We start from the raw sequence: 23,618 nt of genomic DNA, 5'->3' as shown, positions 1-23,618 counted from the left end.
CAGTTAATGTAAGTTTCTCTTTCAATAACAGTCTCTCTCTAATACGAGGGTTAGCCACATGCTCAACAAGCTGATCTCGAATCATATCATCTCCATTTGGGAATTCGCATGTTGCGGCGAGTTGTCTTAATGCAGCAATGGTCTCCTGGGCTCCTTCAACTCTTTTTCTGAAAGTGTGGCGCTCTGCAACCACATTGATAGCAGGAGTAAAATGATTCTGTAGTGCAGTAATGGCAGCTGCTAGATTGTTTCCAGAGTCTGGTAAAGTTTGGAAAATTCTCTGCCCTTCTGAGCCCAAGCAATGCAGTAATAATGCTCTTTTTCTTGCCTCTGGCCAAGTGTTTCCAGTTGCATTGATCACTAGAAGATAATTCGCAAACATCCTCACCCATGTCTTGAAAGGAATTGCCGGCTCCCCCGGGCATGGCAGAAAAAAATCCAGAAATGGAGCATTCAAAGCCATCCTCACTTAAAATTGCTCACTGGGTTGTCTCGTCGCCAATTTGTAAGGTTTGGATGTCCAAGAATAAATATCCGGCAGGATGGTTATAGATGTTTTAATCCGATCAGCATGGCACAGTGACATTAACATGCAGGTAGCAGGGACAACAACAACGGTACTTCCTGTCTAAAAACTACAGTACTTCCTGTCTAACAACAAAGGTCAAATTACTCACAGCACCACCTAGTGGTGCAATCTGGAATATATATATAGTAAGTAAACACAACAATGTGCATGTTCTCAATATAAGCTAGGCCCAGCCATCGGTATATGTAAGCCTTAAAGCTTTATGTCTGACTGCAACTGCATAAACTACATAACACTTTTCCATTTTGATATTGTTTAGCAGCATGCAAATTACATTTATTATTATTCCTCATTATAATACTTTCCACTTGGTTAAAAAGTAGAAACCCCAGACAGAGTAAATACCAGTGCACTTCAATGTACAATGAAGGAGTTGTAATATTCTTGCCTTAACATATCTATCAGCATTTCAAATCTATTGAGCCAGGCAATTTATGTCTGGCTAAACAAAAAATTGAATGTAATTTTTCAGAATTCTGTAACATTTTTGCTGAAGGTTATCTCAATTTCATCTATTTCCTGTCCTCATCTTACCTGATCCCATGTAATTACAAACCGTCACTGAATACCTTCTATGAAGTGGTTAAGTCTGACAAAGCAAAGATATGATGGTGCAGCCACATGCATTCAGTTCTTATGGAAAATGACAGCCGAATGTATGCACACACACACACACACACACACACACACACACACACACACAGTGGAGTTATCTGTCGCCTCCTGTTAGGTCTTGTCCTGAGTTCTTGTGACGACCAGTTTCTGACGTGCATCACATCCAATATCATTGCACTTCTTTGACAGGATGCATTATAAATGAGTAAACAGAGACTCACACACTCTTTCTGTCGTCCTCTCTCTAAGATCAGTCAATTGGATTTATTAGCTTCTTAAGAGAATAAGTAAGAAAGACAAGAAACCATAAGTCAAACCAAACTACATACTGGCAGGGGTGCAGTTTGGCAGAGGGCCCTTAATGATTTAGGGGTCCTACTGTAGATATGGACATGCTGGATGTAGACAGTAATTGAATATATTTACTGTGTCAGGGCACCAAATGAGCCCGGGTATACTTATTCTTCTAATCATAACCCTGACATTGTATTTTTCAGTCTCTGTCCAAAATAGTGGTGGTAGAAATATCTGATTTTCTACACCATTTTATCACATCTTGGGTCTTTTTTTCGTAGCTCTGCCCAATAATTCTGTTATACTGTAACATTGTACTCACTAAGTTATAGTAATCGCTGAGATGTAAGAGCACTGGGATATCACTACAACAAAGTGGAGCAGGGAAAAATAAATATATCAAAGGTATGTGAGAGGCTGATCAGGAAGAAGACACTGGATAGTAAAGCTTTTTCTCATGCATTGGTTAAATAAACATGCAGAAGCGGCATCTGTTTGAGGTGCAACTCTTAAGTATCTGCAGGTATATTGAAGGTAAACAGAAAAGAAATTGACCGAGCTGCTTTAACAGTCAACTCAGGTTTGATGGAGTGCAGTGAATATGGAATTAGTTCGATGTGAGTAAAAACCTAATGCCTTTAAAAACCCAGCACAATGATAGATGGCCTAGCCATCTATCATGTGTGGGTCTCTGTATGTGTTCATTTGTGTATATGTGTGTTTGAGACGGGGAGAAAGTATGTGTGTATGTGTGTTCCAGAGACAGAGAGATAGAGAGAGTTCATGAAAATGCGTTAACCTACAGTATGAGTGCATGCACACTTACACACACACACACACACACACACACACACACACACACACACACATTCCTTCATCAGACCAATATATCACTGCACTCGCAGACCAAATGAGGCAATCGCTCAAAATTATTTGCATATAAACTAATGAAATATTACTGGGTGAAACTCAGTTGAATGTTAATTACAAAGGTAATGCACTATTTGCTGATTAATGGATCGTCTCTCTTTTGGGCAGGAGATGGTACGAGCAAGTGGATGATCAGTGGGGGGACAAAAAAAGGTGATTCCAGTGAATAGTAAGCAGGTGTATGGAAAATGTATTTCTAGGATTAGAGAAATATGCAGGAGGGGGAAGCAAGGGACAGCAGGAGAGGATAGGAGAGGTTTTCAAAGTCCCTTTATTGGACCATTTTCAGAGAAGATTCACAATCACAGAACTCAAAAACTAAAAAACTGTTACGGAACAGCACTGGATGTTGGACCCAAAAGCAGACGTGGCACAGGATATATGTTTAAGTGTATAAATATATACAGAGAATAGTGCAAGGGGCAAGGGGGTGTCGTGTCCAGGGGATCCAGTGGTGAGTGGTGGGTGCAGTGCGCTCTCCAGAGCGTGCCCAGTAACAAACACGATTCCAAAAAACAGAAACAATGACCTGACAACAGACAAAGGAAACACAGACTAAATACACAAGTAAACGAGGGTTAACAAGGGGGCAAGTGACACAAGTGCTGGGAAACAGGTGAAAGACAGTCACAAAGGCGGAAAAACCAAAAGACAGGAAGTAAAACAAGACAAGACAAGACAGAAAAGCAGACTACCAAAATAAAACAGGAAACAGAAACATACACCACCATGACAAAAACAAGGCAAAGAAAAACCTAAACAAAATTAAAAAACAACAACCACAAAACCTATCAAACAAATATGTGCTTTTCCCAATCAAAAACTAACCACCAACTCTTCATCCTCCCCCACGGAGCACAACACCCGCGAGTCCGGTTCCTGCGTGTTAGCCAGATGGCCAACTTTGCCGTCGCAAACAAAAAGTTCAATAAAATGTGAACAGTCTCTTTTTGCTTTCTGTATTTTGGACCAAAAATGAACAATTCCAAAGAAAAATCCTCCCCAAAACCCTGAACCCACCTTTTAAGAAGCTCTAGCAGATCTGTCAGCCGAGGACACTGAACAAATAAATGTGCTAGTGTTTGTCTAAAGACAAAAAATACATCCCTCCCCTAGCTCTGGATCTAGGTGCACTCTGTATCTGTTTGTAGCTATAGCCCAATGTACAATCCTCCATTGAAGGTCTGCTGCCCGCTTTTCAACGGGTAGTTTGTACAGGGAACCCCAACTGCCTTTTGGGGAAAACTCAGTCCACCTCGACTCCTTCAGCTCAGCCAAAGACCGCAGGTTCAGGACCTTTATGCAGGTATAATATAACTCTTTCTTCCCTGCAGCTTGAAGCTTGTCCAGGTGAGGGGTTGAAAAAGACAGTAGCTGTGCTGCTTCCTCCCGCCATTCCCCCCACAGCTGGGGTAATGGTCAGAGAGGGGAATCTGTACTCCCACCCCTCACTCCACTGATCACACAGAGTCTGATTCTCTACCACAGTTCGCTGAGGTTCATCTAGGGCTGCACAAACTTCATTCACCACTAGGGTTGGGTATCGTTTGGGTTTTTTCCGATACCGGTGCTAAAACGATACTTTTAAAACGGTGCCGGTGCCTAAACGGTGCCTGAACCGATACTTAAAAAAAATAGCGTAATAGGGAATAGGGTATTTTACAATAACTTTGAATGCACCACGAGGCTTCCTACTTTAAAGCTAACGCACCACGTCTGTGTTGTTTTTCCGACAACGGCAGATGCACACTGCTTAACGCGCCGATGTTGCAATCTTCTACAGTGAAATACAGACACCCTTTACACCGTTTAGCTGTCAGCATTTTAATCATGTTTAATCCAGCTGCTAGCTAACGGTAGGCTAACGTCACCTGCTGTCAAGTGAAGTGTTTCCTCTAACGTCTGTTTCAGAACATCAGAGAGCAGCGTAGAAGGCATTTAAGTGGCACCGAAATGAGGCACCGAAATCCCCGTTGCAATTCGGTCCGGTAGATACCGGTCATTTAGGTCGTATTAGCAGGTTTTGGTACCCAACCCTATTCACCACCCTGTTGATCAGCCTGATGGAGGTGATGTTGCTACTCACTCTTAGGACGTTAACAGATGCAGCAGTCATCTTCATCAGGTGAACCAGTTTGGTGCACCCAGCCTCTCTGAGACTGGCCCTCAGGCTGGCAGACTGTAATGTTTGAGTCCTTAAAAAGTTGTTGAAAAACAACGGTTCTTCAAACATTCCCGGAGTTTCATTTGTATCACGAGAACATTTACAGTTTTTCTCAATTGCTAAAACACTAAACCCTACTGTCTGAACCAAATGCTCAGTTGCCTGAACCCACTGATTGAATCAATCATAAGCACTTTTCACCTGTTTAGACACAACTTGCCAACACATTTTCATTGTAATGCACCCGTGCTGCATAATGGTGAGCACAGGTGACAACAGTCAAACACAATTAAAGCACAGGTATCACCACTTGAACACAACAACTCAAAATTGATCACACTTGTGGCTAATGATGTGAGGGAACATATAAGCCAGTTCAGAGAGCACTGGTTTGTGAGGCCCTACAATAGATAGAAATCTGAGAGGAAGAGTTTGTGTGAGAGGTGGTCAGCGAAGACAAAGAACAGTAATATCTGATGAAATCAGAGCTACTGTGATTGACCATGTTCTTGTCCATGGTATGAGCATGAGGGAGGCTGGACAAAGGGTACAACCAAACATCAGTAGATTCACTGTGTCCACCATAATCCGAAGATTTAGAGAAGAGAACAGGTAATTACCTTTTTTTTGACATTATAGTACAGTATGTAAATGTTGACAGCAATTACTGTATGACATACTATATACTGTACCACAGTATACTGTAAGTAAATATATGTTTCAGTACATCACTGTACCAATGTACTGTAGTATTGTAATGGAGGGTTGGTCTAACTGTTTGTAGGCCTAGTATTCCATGTATATTTTTTGTAACTCCATGTTCTCTTTTTGTAGAATTGAAAGACTGCCACATGGGGGTGGGAGGACAGGTATGTTCTCCCCACACCAAGAGACCCTAATTGTTGATGAGAACAATGCCATTAAACTGAGTGAAATTCAGCAGAAGATCATTGAGGACCATGTCAATTTTGAGGGTATCAACAGTGTCAGCCTCTCTACTGTTGATCGTGTCCTCAAGCGCAACAGACTGCGCATGAAACAGCTATACAGAGTGCCCTTTGATCGCAACTCAGACAGAGTCAAAGAGCAAAGATTCTAGTATGTACAGGTTGGCATATATCCAGACACATTCAATGTTGATTACGCTAAGTAGTGATTTACTGTAATGGCCTAAATCACTTTTTCTGTATCACTTACAAAACTATATCTATTTCTACAGAGGGTTTTTCAACTGGATGCAATGGAAAGACCCCATGAATACATCTACATGGATGAAGCTGGGTTTAATCTCACCAAAAGGAGAAGGAGAGGCCGTAATGTGATTGGCCATCGGGCCATTGTTGGTGTTCCTGGGCAGCGTGGTGGCAATGTCACATTATGTGCTGCCATCAGCAATCATGGGGTTGTCCACCATCATGCCAACCTGGGGCCCTACAACAATCACCAGCTCCTCATTTTCCTCAATCACATGCAAGATGCTCTGTTAGGGCAGCAGGATGAGCATCCCATCTATGTTGTTGTTTGGGACAATGTGAGTTTTCACAGAGCCCTCCAGGTTAGAGAGTGGTTCAATATAAACCAAGGTTTTATCAATCTTTGCCTTCCACCGTACTCCCCTTTCCTAAATCCCATTGAGGAATTCTTCTCCTCATGGCGGTGGAAGGTATATGAACGCCAACCTTACACCAGGGTAAATCTCCTGCAAGCCATGGGACTTGCCTGTGGTGACATAGGTGTGGAGGCATGCCAAGCCTGGATACGGCATGCCAGGGGTTTTTTCTCCCGTTGCCTGGCCAGACAAAATGTGGCCTGTGATGTGGATGAAGTCCTGTGGCCTGACCCAGTACGGAGACATGATGCTGTGACTGAGTAATGCACTTATTTGTATATTTTTGTACTTTATTTTTACATGGGCTTACTGTACACAAGTGGCAAACGCATACGATTTCTGTTTGTTTTTACAAATGCTACGTGTAAATGCACAAGATTTCTGTTTTGTCTTTTTGTACAAGTGCTAAATGCACAGGTTTTTTTTGTTTTGCAACATACATTTAGCCTACAGTGAACAATAAACATTTATTTCTCCAGCTTCATGTCCTGAGCATTGTGTTTTCTATTTTTCTACATAGTGTTTAGTGACTGTTCAGTAGTGTTTTTAATTTTGATTGACTCGGGGCACGATTTGACAACATAGTTCAGTTTTGAGCACAGATTGAACTGTTTTGAGGTGAAAGTTTGGTTTTGCAAGAAGAGTCTGAGGTTTTGTGAATGTAGCTTGAAAATTGGGTTTTGTGTTCACAGTTTAGAGAAAAGGAGAGCAGCTTTCAAGAAATGTGTCTTAGCAATCGAGAAAAACGGTAATATCTGCCAAGCCTGGAGCACAGAGTTGTAGAAAGAGGTCAGCACAGTGAGGTCCATATCCTCAGTTTGTAGAAGGAAAAGCTGCTTGTCGTAGCCCAACCGCCCAGCTCTCCTCAGCAGCATTCAGGCTGTATCTAGCCAGAGGAGAGAAGAGGAGAGGAGAGGAGAGGAGAGGAGAGGAGAGGAGAGGAGCCATTGTTGGGAAGCAAACAGTTGTGTTAACTTGAGTGGACATGGTCACACGTCACAAATTCTTGTTTTACTGGAGTGGGTGAAATGAAAATGCATTATTCATTTATAGATGATTAATTATGAATCCACCAAAAGCAGGATGAGAGGCTGAGGTGTGAAGTGTGCAAGTCAAAGCATTTTTTGCTGAGGATTCACATTACATATTTCATCTCGCTGTTTGACCTCAGAGTTTGTAACTGATCCTTGTGATTTCAAAGAGATGAGGCAGTCAGAACAAAGAACATAATAACTTTAGGACTACATCCAATTCTTAAACATGTAGCCTAGTTCATCCATCTCTAGTGAATCCACTGACATTGGGTTAACCCTTTTGGAACAGTAGTGAAGTGAAGCTTCAGAAGACTATCTTATGTTACTCACTCATTCTCATTCCTCTCCATTCTCTCCAGCTTCCCCTTTTCAGCTGATTAGTGGTGTTTACTCTTTTAGTTAAACCAACCAGATTTAGCCACACAATCTCTATCAGCCAATGACATCTTTGCTGTTAATATTTAAATGTTTTCCTCTCCGTTGCTGTCAGCTCTCATTTCAGTCAATCAATCAACATTTATTTATATAGCGCTTTACAGCAACCAGCAGGTATCCAAACTTCAGAAAACCACCTGATGGTCTGCTGTCAGGAAGTCAAGATAGCTGCTAGTCACTCAATCAGAGCTCAACTCACTCATGCAGCTGGTGCCTTGCAGTTAGCATCAACAAACCTTAACGCTTCATAAGCTAACAAAAGGTGCTTTTGAGCTCTTCACAAACTTATGCATGTGAAATGAGTTTGTCTCCCTTTTCAGACTAACAGACTATGCATAATGTATGCCCCCCATAGCAGCCCCGCCGGAGTGGGTGAGAGATTGATAGATTGATTGATTGATGATGGCAGTTATGACTAATTCATTAAAAAGCTAAAACTGGTCGTGCATGTCACTCATTGAGGATTGAGGGAGTCCACTGGACATACTCAGCCTGGGTGGGGCATGCTTGTGTGTGAATGTGTGTGTGTGTGTGTGTGTGTGTGTGTGTGTGTGTGTGTGTGTGTGTGTGTGTGTGTGTGTGTGTGTGTAGCCAAGTGAAGCATGGTTTAGAGTCTGGGCAAACGTATGTTTCATGCTGACCACCACACCACTACTCCTGAGAGAATGTGCTACACACACATGCACACACACTACAAGCTGCAGCCAGAATCGGTGGTAATTATACTGAATAATCACAAATGTATACATTCACAGCTGCCATGAATATTCAGCCAAATGGGGTTTTACTCGGTGGGGCTCATCAAAGCTCTAAACTATGTTTGCACGACAACAAAAAACCACAAGACAATACACAAGCACTGCTAATGTGTTCCAACCCGGTCTCACGCCAGTTCGTGAAATAGTCACGTTATTTTGATTTATTGATTTGTGTACAGGTCACGATTTTCTCGTTTATTTCGTGTACAGGTCACGATTTTTGAACGTGACCATTTCACGAACTGCCATGACACTGGGCTGCTCTGGGGTACGAAACAACGGGGAAATTAAACACCACACACCGGCGACAACAACGGGACGGACCGCCACATGCGGGACGCGATCCCCGGGCGCAGGGACACGATCCGCGGTTTCTGTGGCACGCAACAATGAGGACATGAAACGCCACACGCCAGCCACAACAACGGGACTTTGTGGTTAGGAAAGGAAGAACGGGGAAAGGTTGTGGTTAGGAAAAGAAGAACGGGGAAAGGAACGTCACACGCAGGAGACGCCGACAACAACGGGATGGTTGTGGTTAGGAAGAGAATAACGGTCTCCAGGGTGAAAGTCCTGTGTTGTTTGACCCATCCACCACCCCGACCAACCTCCCTGCGCAGATTTTCGCCTTATCAATACTACTCGCTACCGTAATCGTTCTGTGATCACAAAATATGCTTCCGATTGAAATACATTACTTTAAAATCTGTGCTCACCACACGAAAATAACAACATTAACTTGTTCAGTACACAAATCAATAGATTCAATAACGTGACCATTTCACGAGCTGCCATGAGACTGGGCTGTGTGTTCACCCCATTGAGTGCATCTCTGTACTGTACTGTACAGTACATAAAGAGTAACAGACATATTTGAGTGTGACAGTATGCGTATGTTTGCATATGCATTATTATACGTACACAACTCTATTAGGGAGCAGTGTGTGTATAAAGTGGAACTGCACAGTAGCTGCACAGAACAGCTGTAAGCAAACATTGCATCAGACTTTGCAACTAAAAACAGGGTCCTTGTCATGTTTTATTCCGATTTGCACTTCATACCAATGAATGCATAGCAACACAATGTAAAGAGCAGCGTGAAACAATGGTGAGCATTGTCCAATTCCATAATTCATGTGTCAACAGGATCCTTCGGAGCTGAACAGATCAGAGGATTTTGTGAACAAATTATGCAATAAAAGCAAAGACAGAGCTTGACAGGGAAAAAGGGGAGAAATTGCAAAAGGAAAGGCAAAAACAAGTAAAGGTCTGTAGAAAGTTACAAAACAAACTGAAGACATCAATGAGAGAAAGAATGAATGAATAATTTTCCATTAAAAATGCAGTCCTTCTCCTAGAAATTATGTTTCATAAGCAAATACTTTATTTTGCCAGTTATGTTTTGAAAGAAATGTAATTTCTGCCAGAATTTTCTTAGGGAAGTGCTACATTCTTTTACAAACAGAATAAGTAGGGAGGAGGGAAAGGAGGGAGAGTCTCGCATTAGGTTAGGCAACAAATGCAATTTGGATAAAGAAATAGTTGCACAATTTGGGAAATACACTTGTTTATTTTCTTTACCAGAGTTCTGAGAAGATTGATACTCTTGAGTCTCTCTGTTCCATACATATGAAGCTACAGCTAGCAGCCAGCTAGCTTAGTACAAAGGAAATGGAGGGAAACAGCTAGTCTGGCTCTGTCCAACAGTAACAAAATCCTCCAACCAGTACCTCTAAAACTCACTAATTAACACATTATCTAACATATTAGCTGTTTCTTACCTTGAACCAGTAACTTCCTGAAGTATCTCTATCTGCAGCCAGCCAGGTTTCCCTCGTTTCCAGTACAGTACATATGCCAAAGGACCCCATTAGCTGGCTGCTGGCGATAACTTCATACTAGATATACATGCAAAAATGTGAGTGGCATCAATCTTCATCATCGAACCCCCTGTTTTGACTGCAAATATATGCTGACCCAAGATTCCACCTGCCGCAGATTCGCCGTGTTCTGGCTGCATTATGACTTTTTTAACACAGACAGCAACATTGTTGCTTTTGACAGTTGCTTTGAGTGCCTCAAGAGACAATAAAATAGTTTTAGTTGTTATGAATGGATATCGAAAACGTTGTCAGTGAACATTTTGCGGATTACTTTGATATCAACATTCTATTAAAACATATTTGCTGTTGCAAATCATTCATATAGAAACGTCATTTCATGGAGAAAGGGTCGATATACGTATAGCTTGAACTGTTACAAACTAGATGTGTGACCAACAGCCAACAGCATATTTTACATTGTCTCTGCATGGGGCTAAACCACACACAATCCTAAATCCTGTATACATACACAAACTCTGTCCCTGTCTGCAGACTTCTAACTAGCTCAACTGTTTGCTAGTAAATCAAAGTGTGTCTTTGTCCACTGGATGGTTAGACACTAACCACACACCCATGGCAGCTTCACACACAATTAGGAAGCCTGCAGCAGGATCCTTTCGGGTTAAAAGCATATACTGGCCCACGTATGCCGCGATTTGGAATTCTCTTAAAACACAAAACCATCTGCATGACAGTGGGAGCTTGTTTGGCTCTGTATTTGTTTCCACATACATTTGCATGTTGTTTCTTCTGTCTTCAAAGGAGGGATTGCAGCAGAGTGGGGCATACCTAGAGGGAGTAAAAGAGCTGCAGTGTACCAGCCCTGCACGCCTGCTCTGCATGCTTTATGTGTCCGACGGTAACAATATGTATTCATTTCCACATTCAAAGAGAACAGTGAATATTTGAATAAATTGCAAACTGACAGACCATGCTTTAGAGAATCAGAATGAATAATGTTCTCTCTTGATAAGTTCAGCTAGTTCTATACTGTTTCTTTTCTGTAAAATGAAGGGATAGAGAAGAACAAAACGGAAACAAAACAAACTTACGAACTTAACGGTGAATTAAAAACAAGGAGAAGACACTGACATAATAAGCATGCTGATAGTGTCTCTCTTTGCTAGGGAGAGCCTGACAAAAAAGGATTTAACCAAAGCCTCAGTCAAATTTCTACAAAAAGCTTAAATAAAATGAGAAATGTTTGGGTCTCTGCTATGTTTGCCAAGTTAAATATGCGGTGATGCATTAGAATCACAGACAGCTTGTCTGCTGTATAGCAGCAGACATATCAGTGAAACCTTGCCTCCAGCTAGACGGAGAGTGAGCAGAATCTAACCATCCAATCTGCTCAGCCTCTCCAGGTGAGCTGAGCTCTAGAAACCTGGCTCACTGTTGTCTGAGTCACCGGCTGCTACGTTAGCACGCAGCCGAATCTATTCGACACAGAACCACTGCCTGCTGCTTCAAAGACCTTCTTCAAAATATTCCCCTCCGCCTCTCCATCTCCACCGATCTCTCTGCCACTTTGTACCTGCAACAGTAGGCTGAAAGCTCTCCCTCTCCCTTGTCAAAAGAAAAGAATTGGCTTTGAGATGCTATCTTGCTGAATGCGCCGTATTCTGAACAGATGTAACTCACAAAGGATGGAATATATAAAACAAGACAAGTGGAAGGGTTTTGTTTTTTAGACGGGGGTGAAATTTAAGACATTAGTATGCATGAGTGCATCTGCATGTGCATGCAGTCCTGTGCATACATATTGTGTCTTGCTTTACAGATGATGATTAGGAACAATGATATTTAGTTTGGTAAATGTCAGAGCCTAATGGGCAGAGTTAAGAACAGTTAATGATGTTGGGTGTAAGGCTCTGCTGACTTAGTGTGCAAACATTAAAGAGACGGGGAGACCTGTTTTCTTTAACAGTCAGAGGTCCGGTTGAGGTGCAATGGAAAGGAAGCATCCTCGCACTTAGAAAGCTCTGTTTGCCACCCACTGTTTCCCTTTTGCCTGCATTTCTCTGTAATTCCTATGAGTTTACTATTTGTGGCCTCCTTTTGAAAAAGCTGACTCCCTACCATCATGCTCCTCTGTCTCCCATTTCTTCCTATTCAGACTCACCTCCCCCCCGTCCAATCATTTCCTCCCCCAGTCGTACTCCGGCATAAATCACCTCTCCAAGATAGTTTTAATGGCTTTTTAATGAGCCTAATGTTTTCTGTTTTAATGAACTTCTTACGTCAGCCTTAATCATTTTAGGGGGATGAAAAATGATTGAGAAATGGCCTACATTAATTTAATTTACTGTTCAATCTGCACAACCCTCTTTACAACCCTGGGAAGGCCAGGTCAGGTAGGAAAGAATGGAAGGAGGAGTGGAGGATGGTCCTATCATAGAGTGGGATAAGAGAAAAAGGAAAGGAATAAGCAGGAAAATGGGGGCAAAATGAAAGAATGAGCGCCCACAATGTATGGTTTAAAGAGGTAAAGAAAGGAGAGGTTGTATATGGACTTGGCGGTGTAGGAGCTGTAATTTATGAGGCTATGCTATAGGCTTGTTGTTCAGACTTATCTCCAATTAGGCTGCATCGTTGAGGCCTGCCAATGCTAGTTTCTACCACTCAGTGAGACCGGCAGATTTACATAGCCATTAACACAGCAGGCCCTGAATAAATGAGCACAATATTCAGCATCTGTTGCTATGTTGGAGTTTTCTATCTAGCTTTTGTTGATTCTTGCTCATTCTCCCTCTAACTTCTTTTATTTTATTTTTTTTCTCAATCGGTCTTTCTCCTGAGTGACACTTAGTTGTCATTTTGCCAATTTAGAATTAACGGAGCCATAAACCAGCTGGTGAGGCCTTATAATCTAGGAGCGGAAAACCATCTCTTCCTGTCTGCAGTTTGTATGTCGGTTTACCCAAGGACACCTTACCTTGCCAGTACGCTGTGAGAGTCAGCCCTCCGTTTCACTGTGTTGATAGTAAAAGGCTGCGAATATGCCAAGGCTGGCTGCCAACATTGCTTTGCACTACCTGAGCTAAGTTGTCCTTTACGGTTTGTGTATGGCTTGCCTGTCCTCAAGGCTGGAAGCATTACCATGCACCACTGATTATATGAAAAATCACAGCTGTGGCTGGTTGCTATAAGTGCTGATGTGTTTAATGATCCATTGCTGGATTTGTGTGAGGGTGGACACAGGTCTGGGTAGAAATGAGAACGTTAATGTTGAAATGAAACCAAACGCATATATTATTCTATCAAGAACAGATCCCTGTATGTCACCTGTGACATGTTTCATATAGCTGTAGTTGTGTATGTTTTTATGTGTGTGTGTGTGACAGATGTGCCTGTCCCCTTACAGACGGACATGTTGACCCCAGCTCCGCCCTAACACTGACTGAAAGATGAGATCCAGAGAAAAGATGCAGTCCTGCCACGCCCCTCAGGGTACACACTGACTGATAAGTCGTCCTGTCTGCTCAAGATACTTGACATGCAGATCATCCACAGCCTGCTGCCTTTACACCATTTCTCTGTTAGTTCAGTGGTAGTATCCACCTGTCTCAGCTCAGCAATCACTTCACTATTTTTTCCTTTCTCTGGTAATGTCCAGCCGTCAATCTCTTCTCCTCTGTCCTTCAATCACTTTTGCTGATATTCTGCTTTACCAGTCCATTCCATGCAACCAATTTTAGACCTGTTATTGTTAGGGCTCAATTCAGAATCAGAATAAAACAGTGTATTTCAGCTGCATGCTATCATTGTCAGAAGATCTGTGCTATTTTGAGTTGCCAAAGGGTTTGATAGAGTCAATTTCTTGTTAGAAAATCTAATGTTCTACAACCACCAGAGGTGACATTTTTCTTCTTTTGTTTTGTTCTTTTCTGTTATTTTTCAGCATTGTTTGGAATAATGTGATTTGAAAGCAAGTGGTATTGTTTGAGATAGAATCAGATTTGTTTCATGTTTGTAGTTAAGTGACACTTGTCAAGATGCTTGATATTCCGTGTGTGGTGGCCTAGAACATATTGAGCGAACTTTTTGTCTTTCTTTGAATGTAGCGAGGTGCATTCTGAAGATTGTGTTTGTAATTGGTTGCAATTATCTACTGGTGGGATATGGTTTCGTGAGTTATTTATTAAACAACAGGTGGCGACAGGCACATTCATTTTGCCACTTGAAAATGATGCTATTCAGAAGCCTGAGCAGGGGTGTTTGCATTAGTGTTGAAAGTAACCAAAGGGCGTTCCCACACCATTTTAACACCTTTCTAAACACACTTACACATTTCACATCTGCCTGAGGCTAGCCTGAACTGATTTATCCAGGTCACCAGGCTGCACATGAAATGTGTGGCTATAGGCAGGGGCGCTGCCAGAGTATTAGCACTGTTAGGCCCCAGGCTCCTGAATCACACCTTTGTTTTACTGCTTAAAAGAATTATGATGCTGTCACAGATCACTCTGCAATCCTAATACACAGTTTATTACATTTCAAATGTGAGCCAGCCATATGCACACTAACAATGCTGCACATACTAAAGCCCAGAACACAGAATGTATTCATCCATATTAATTTGGAAAGTTGGAAACAACAGAAAATGATTGTCATTGACTTTTAAGCAAATTAAGCTAATTCATTTTCTAGGGATGGCAATGTCGGTCAGTTCCACACTTTGGCTGAAATATATGAAAATAGCATTCACGTCAGTCTCAACTGCCTTTTATGCTTAACTAATTGTTGATTAGTAAATGTTGGCATGAAAAATCTGCTAGATATCAGCATGTTAGCATTGTTGTTGTGAGCATGTTAGCATGCTGAAATGAGCATTTAGCTCAAAGCACCGCTGTGTACAGCCTCAGAGCTGCTAGCGTGGCTGACTCTTAGTCTTTCTCAGACACTGAGACTCCACACCTTCCATTCAATTCCTGTTGTAGTTCGACTGACAAAAGAATCTAGCACCAGAAGCTACCTAATTGCATATTTTCTCATTTTATTTTGAAGCAGCCACATACCCAACCTCAAAAACAGTATTTTGTAGGTGTTGAGATTTCCTTTTTTTCAGGATAGAACCACATTCTTTATCTGGACTCTTTCTTAGCATACAGTAAGCAGCAGAAGATTGACTGATTGATAAATAGATGATGGATAGAACTGATGCTTTTGTCTGAGGATGTCCTAAAAGATTGTTGCCAAGAATTACAGCAAGGTTTCTCTCCAAAAAAAATCTTTGATAACAGGTCGGATGTGAGTTAAAAACAAATATAGGTCACCTTACTGCCCACTGTGTGTCAGCTTATTTCCAGAGTTTTATAAAACATATCTTGCCGTTTAACTTGTTAGTCATTGATTTCACTTTTTTTGGCCTGATATCTCATGTTACATTTTCAAACCTGAGTGTTTTCACACACACCCTCTGAGCTGACCCATCATCCAATCACCAGACCTTCAGACTGACTCAATATGTAACTGTCTCTACATAGACAGGACTAGACATGTCACAGTCAATCTACTCCCCCAAGACTTTAACAAGCTAAAGTGGATAGACAGGCCATTTCACAGGCCGACCCTCCACCAAAAAGAAACTAGTTCTGAACAAGCCTTTGCTCAAATGCATGTGTGTATGTGTGTATTTGTGTATGTGTGTATGTGCAAACACAGTGAGATTTCTCCCCGCCTAAGGACACTTACATAAGACTGTCAGAGCGAGACAGATGATGAGATGTATGTGTGTGTGTGTGTGTGTGTGTGTGTGTGTGTGTGTGTGTGTGTGTGTGTGTGTGTGTGTGTGTGTGTGTCTGTCTGTCTGTCTGTCTGTCTGGGTATGTGGATTGCTGGAGGGTAATTAAATATCATTTTGTCGGCTTACCAGCTCCGGCTCCCTTTTCAGACATGGAAAACCACAGAAGTAGAAAGAAACCAGATGGGTCATGGCCAACAGAGGTGTGTGTGTGTGTGTGTGTGTGTGTGTGTGTGTGTGTATTTATGTGCAGGTGGGTGGGTGAGAGAGAATGAGACAGCCTTAATTCCCAGACACCACCCCTTTAGGGGCTGTAGGTGGAATTGAACATATTCTGGAAGGGACAGCCTTGACAGCTACCTTAAATACGCCCAGTAATGTTTTCACTCACACTGGACTGAGGGAGATCTAATCTTAGCCTGGATGCACTATACTGCCGCTAAAGCTCATACACAGTCTTTGAAATGATCAGAGGCAAAAATTCCAAGGTGGTCGTTTTTCTCCAGCTGTCCTGGATAGAACAAACGTCTGAGGAACATGTGCACAGAGAATGCAGATTTACAGTTTGAGAAAGGCTGTCTTCTTGAAGTCTGATCTGGATGATTTGGATGCACAAGTCTTTGTTTTCCCACCTTGTTTAGTCAGCACAATTTTATAGTCTACCTAGAGCACTCTGTACACATGATGCATCACTCTCATGACGAGCCTTGGGGCTCCGCATTCATTCTCATCTGTGAGCAAACTTCAAGGTTTGTAATTCACCTTCTGTCCTTGCATTCCTTGGTTTTGAAATTGTACTATGGCCAATGGGTACTTCGTCAAATAAGTCATGGAGGGCCATATTTTCAGAAAGACACAGTCTCTAAAATACATATCATGGGAAATTGCTGGAGCTCGGGTAATTTCAATACTGTATATCAAGAAACAAGGTTCAGCACAGCATTTCTCTACCCAACTATATTAAGGCTCTGTCGCACATTACACAGCCCATGCTCCATCAAAGTTGACTTTAAGCAACTCCATATCCTCCACACCCTCATGCTACATCTTGTGTATTTAAAACATGTAGAAATAGAAAACAAGAAATTGTAGTTTACTAAGAAGCCAAGTTCCATCTTCAGCTAACGTTGCCCTGGTGACTGACCACATGCACCCACTGAAGGGTTACCAACTGAATGTAGGAAAGGCTAGCTAACAGCTAAGTAGTAACAGCTAAGAAGATACACCATGTAAACATTTCAATTTGAGAAAAATGCGACTCCGCTCCGCAGCAGTCTGTCTCCTGAAAGCACAGAGAAGAAACTGATATCGACAGTAGTAGACAGGATAGCCTTTAGATCAAACTCTTTGGACGCCCATACCGTAAAAACATTCAGAACTCCTTTGTAACTTGTGTGACAAATTTATTACAAGTTAAAAAGTCAACTAAAGTCAAATTATGCATAACAGTAAGCTATTGATTATAGCAGAGAATCAAAGCTCTATTCTTTTGTCACAGCAATATGGGAACTGTAGTATTCACAGGGCAGACTGGTCAAACCAGACAATTTATGTTGGTATATGAGACAGTGTTGAATGTATTATGTTCCTGCACTTTACTTAAGCTGCTATGTGAAAAAGGATTCTCTCACAGAGAAAGCTGTTCATGTGAGAGTGCATTGATCGCCCTTGCCCTGTTTATACTGTGATTGCAGATCAATCAGTAAAACACTGAAGGAGAGCTGTGTGTCCTGTTGGTTCTTTATCAAGCCACTGAGGTACCAGGGGCAATACCATCCCTAATGCTTGTTGTTGGAAACATACTTAAAAAATGTGCCAAGCATCATAGTTTGTGACTCAGCCCAGAAAATGATTCTGAACCATCTGGGCGTCAAAGAGATCATCATTAATGTGGGAACTAATGACATTTAAGTCAGTTTGTTGCCTCTGATGTAGAGGTTGGACTCATGCTCTCTAACTGATCAGCTGAAGACCAGAAGAAGCAATCCAGCACCTTCTCAAAGAGCAGAAAGGAATTTTAAAATTGGAAATGTGAACGACACTTTACTGACACCCTCTAATGACAGTTTGGCAAAACAGAACGTTCCTTCCCACCTTCTGCATAGTTATTGGAGTCACCTGGGACATCAAGAACCAGGTAAAAGAAACATTTAGAGTTATGATCCTTAAGATCTCCCTCATAGCATATCACAGTTTTGTATATTTGTATGGCCAACACATCCTCATACCTAAACGATTTCCAATAACTCCCAAAACGACATATATGATTGTTCTATTTATCGCTGTGATACGGCGGCACAGTGGCCATTTTTAACACATGACCATAACACCTGACCGCAGTGCCAGTTGTAATCATGTGATTGTTCTATTTAACATAACAGCCGCCGTTGTAAACATGCATTTACATTTTGAAACGGAACTAGTTAAGTTTTGGCAACAAGAAATACTTCATTCATAAAGCAGCAGGGGATTGGCTTAAATGAGTCATGTAGGGTTAGGATTAGGGGTTAGGGTAAGGGTTACTAAAATGAGGATGTAACTGTGCCATGGACGTCACTGCGTTACAGACTAAGGTCTATTAATTTCAAAAAGTGACTCTTGACTTTTGGTTTCACATGGGACACAAACTCCAGTCTCTTGAGTGAAAGTCTTGGGTTTGTTTGACCCATACAGCACCCCAACCTTCCTTGCTGAATTTGGCGCACTTATACTTTATCACCACACTTCCTTGTTTGCTCCCGCAATAATTACTATTGCCACTAGAGGTAGCCTAACAGAACACATAAATATGGGGCATTGTGAGCTGCTTGCACAATCGACCTATACAATGAAGCAAAAGCTGCTGCTGCTGCTGCATGTATGCATTTCACATAATGCAGAAGACAACATTAGATCATGAGCATCATTTTGATTATTCCTGTTGATATTATTGACTGTTTTCTTTAGTCTTCTTTATTGAAACAATATGACACAATAAATCCTCTCAGCACACCGTTTATTTGGGTGCACTATATGCTGATACTCAATGTATGTGCTAACAGTGTGATTGCTTTTCTCAGTGATTGATGAATGTCATTTCAAACAGTATTAAAACACACTAGCTGTTACCACCAGTGACTACATGTGTCACTTAATCAACCATGACTGAAATTTGAATGAATCTGAATTATAACTTCAAACAAAGCAACACTTCACCGTAAAGGTCTATCTTTGTGGCATTATTTCATTCTCCAAACACAAATTCTCAACCATGGCACAGTTTTAACCATGCCCTGTCTGCTAAATACACCACAAAGGTGTGGTTGTTAGTGTGCATTACAATATCTTGTGCTGAGTAAGCAAAGTGCTTTGCAGCCACACTGTATTGTGTTTAAAAGGTTTCTCTTCATGCCATGGCCTACTTCTGAATATTTTTCTTCACAAGCATTTTTTTTCACAACACTGTGCCAGAAGACTCAGATTTCTTACTAATTATTTGCTCTATTGTCTTCCCTCATGCATTTTACATTATGAATGCCTTCAGCAAACAGCTAAGAGTTTTTTTCCCCTGTAATTTCGTATATAGATGCTCTTATCTGTGTAACGGAAAATCCTCCTATAAATCTACCACTCTGCTATGTATAATATCTAAAGCAGACCTGCATTATTCAGCACCCAATCTGACATTCCCCTTTGTGTGCATGTGTGTGTGACACACACTGGCCCCTGGCTCTGTAGCTCTTCCTCAAAGAGGGGCATTTACTGTTTAAAGTATCTGAGAAAGGAGAATATTGATTTCAGCACCAATAGTCTTTGGCCCTTCTACTGTCATGTTGTGCTGAATAAATTTACACCACAAAGAGCCTCTGCCCTCTTCAAATCTCATTCTTAGATATAAGACTGAACCTTCTTACTGAAAACTACATTCAGCAGGTACCAAAAGAATTGTTAAACCTTAAAACTAGCAAGTTTAAAGATTAATTCTGCAATTCTAGGTGTTATTCTGCGTACCAGTAACATTTTCACATTGCATTGGCTACTATCTGCAACTCATTGATGGAGAAAAGACAGTAATACCATGGAAACCTTGAACCACAAGCAGAAACAGGAATTCATGCATGACATAAGTATTTTTTACCCCTATTCACCTATTAATGTACCATTGTCTGGGCTGTGAATTGATTCTGGGCGGCGTACAACCACAGATGGATCCGCTGTGGGGTTCTGCTGGTGATTCATATTAATGGACCTGACCCCAATCCTCCTTTCCTTTTTCTTCTTCCAATCTTTCTCCCCCCATGCCCCTCCCAATGCTCACTGTCTTTCTCATTCCTTCCAAACGCCCAGGAGACAGATGGACCAACACTCAACTTCACACCATTTAGCTTTTCAAGGCTGCTAAAATAGTGTGTGTGAAGAGGTGGAATGAGTGAGTTGGGAAACAAGGACTGTGTGTGTGGTGTGTGTGTGTGTGTGTGTGTGTGTGTGTGTGTGTGTGTGTGTGTGTGTGTGTGTGTGTGTGTGTGTGTGTGTGTGTGTGTGTGTAACAGAGAGAAAGAGAGAGAGAGAATGAGCAGATGCACTGCCTACATAAAACATGTTGTGTTTAGTGCATGTAGTTGTGTATTAGGTTGTGTGTGTGTTTGTGTGCACATGAGGGCATGGTGTAAGGTTGGCAGAGAATGTGAGGAGTAAATGAAGGACTTAGTGCTCTGCACGACTGACTGGTCAAATCTATGATGCTACCTTGAGCTTCCTTGGCTCCAGTCAGACACTCCTGCTCTTCCAGTAATAGAGACTGAGTGCTGCTCTGTACCAAGTGAAAGAGCTGCACTGCACTGCCAGCATACAACTAACACGGTGAGTGTATTGTATAAAAATGTGCTTTTATGTGCTTATGTGCTATTTTATACAGTAGTTAAAAGCAGGCCACATTGGTAAACATTGTTTCTTATCATTGGCAAGACATAATGTATATTACTGTGGATTAGATGAAGCTGGTGTCATTCACCATTCAATATCATGTAAGCACTCTGTATTTAGTCATATTAGACAAATACTTATTCTATGTCTTATCTCCCCGAACTTGGTGTGTGTCTATCCTAATAGTTATCTTCTGTATGACCTAAACCAAAAAAGTTCAAAGGTTTACAACTTTATTGGGCTTAACAACCACAAAATGACATACCATTCCATCATTTGGGATAGGCTTCTTTCACATCTGCCATTTTGACTTGTCATAGTAGGAAAAGCACAGGTGAAACCCTGAAGCTGAAGCAGCTAAATGGAATTCAGCCATCATTCATTTTATCATTTACACCTGTGTTTTTCTGACTGTGGCAAGTCAAAATGTCTTTTGTCTGGAATTTGAATGATATACCTCTAACATTAAATTCTTTAATTTCCCCTTTACATTGCATAAATTCAAGACACAATGTCAAGCAACGTCAAGCTTATTAAACCATGGCGTCACCCTTCTCTGCTACTCAAACACCAGGACCATTCAGTAGCTGAAAAGACCTTGTGGTGAAACTGAAAATTTGTTGTTTCCAAGATCAAGAATGAACTTTCAATCCTAACGTTTAAGGCAACAGGGACGAGAAGTCCTAAGGGTGGTCTGAAACGCGGAAATTTGAACATCTACAATTCAAAAAAGGAAGATGACCATGATCAAAAGCTCCAGAACAGCTACTGAATGGACCTAATGGTGAGATTGTTTTGTCAGGTATTTAACTAGATCTTTGTTTTACCAGATGTCATGTATGCAGTTGCAATATTTCTTTTGAATGTTGAAATGAAGTCATACAAAAAAATCCACGTTAACAAAGGAAGCTGCTCTCACACAGTTACACACATTTACATGGATAACATTAAACTTTAATTAAAATTAAAATAAAGCAGATGTAGCTATTGAGTCTGACTTTGGCACTTTTATCAGTGTCTTCAAGCAATTCTACCCCCATTCCATGTCACTGTGTGAGTGTTTCTTGCTCTGCTCTCTGCACTGCATTGAATCCTGCTATCCTATGACTAATGTAAGATAAAGACAGATGACCCCCTTGAGCCCATCTAACTTCACTGAAACCAAACCCTAAGATTTTTTCCAATTGTAACAGGATGTCTCCCTCCATGTGGGGGATGATAATCTGTACGTTGATATCTGAAACCATGATTCTCTCATTTTGGTGCTGCAGTAATCCAGCAGCTGTATTGGACCACCGCGGCAAAGGGAGAGCTGAGCCATAAGGCCAAACTCCCATTTTCCCACTCTATTCTTTGTTCTGACCCTGACCTGTGGTCACAAGTTTTGACAGTAACTGAAAGTGTAAGATCCAAGACACACGTAGCCAAAATTAATTTCATCCACAGGTCGATTGGCTTCGCCCTCCATGACAGTGTGTGGATCTGAGAGGGCCTCAGGGTCAGGCTGCAACTTCTTCACACTAATGGGAGCAAGGGAGGTTGATCAGTAAAGACTCCTACTGGGACTACTGCTATGGGGGTGGCCAGGCCATGGCCGACTGCTGGGAAGAACCAGGACACGCTGGTGTATGAGGGTGTGGGGACTCCCAGGGAGCAGCTGAAAGACGTTCACACTCTGTTGTCTGCTTGACACTAATGAGGATGAGACAGGAGATGGATCAATGGGGGATTTCACAACTGCTACTGAACTCAAGATTACTTAGATATTACGACCATGGAGTTATTCACAGATTATTTTTAATGTGTCCCGTTTCTTTCTGCAAGTCACAGAGGGGTTGTGTGTGTGTGTGTGTGTGTGTGTGTGTGTGTGTGTGTGTGTGTGTGTGTGTGTGTGTTTGTTTGTTTGTTTGTGTGTGTGTGTGTGTGTGTGTGTGTGTGTGTGTGTGTGTGTGTGTGTGTGTTTGTTTGTTTGTTTGTGTGTGTGTGTGTGTGTGTGTGTGTGTGTGTGTGTGTGTGTGTGTGTGAGAGAGAGAGAGAGAGAGGTTCATGCTTGACTAGGGACTACAGAAGTGTGCCTCAGTGATATTCTGCTTATCTGCTTTGTCCACCATTTGGTAGCACAGGCGAGACTTCCTATCTAGCTCCAGGGAATCAAAGCTGCAAGTGGAAAGGCCCAAATAGCTTGAACATACACTTTTTTTTCTTTTTTTTGCAGAAGATTTTGGTTCTTACAGAGTTTGTGCAACACATTTCCGCTAACCTTGAATGAGATCATTCTCTACATTAACTTTTTTTTTTTTATGTTTTGGCAACTATTTTTTGCACTCACAAGGCACAGCTATAATAATCCATTGAACTAAAGAACGCTTCAATGTCATTGGATACACATACAAAGTGAATACTGATAGGACAAAAAGCTTATAGGCCTCTAGCATTTGCTTTTTAAACGCCTACACCACCACTGCCTTCGTTTTACTCAGACAAAAACATGGTTTATGTCGAAACGTTAGTTACTGTTACTGTACTATTATTAAAAGCTATTCTAACCATGTGCTCCAGATGTCACCTTTCCAGAGCTTGAACATATGCAATGTAGTATAAAGCAAAGTCTGACACTGTGGTACCTCCACCCCCCAAAAAAACACTTAATATTAATGGATTT

Source organism: Sander lucioperca, chromosome 1 (genome assembly GCF_008315115.2).
Source record: "Sander lucioperca isolate FBNREF2018 chromosome 1, SLUC_FBN_1.2, whole genome shotgun sequence".
Lineage (NCBI taxonomy): Eukaryota > Metazoa > Chordata > Actinopteri > Perciformes > Percidae > Sander > Sander lucioperca.
This window is presented reverse-complemented; position numbering follows the sequence as displayed.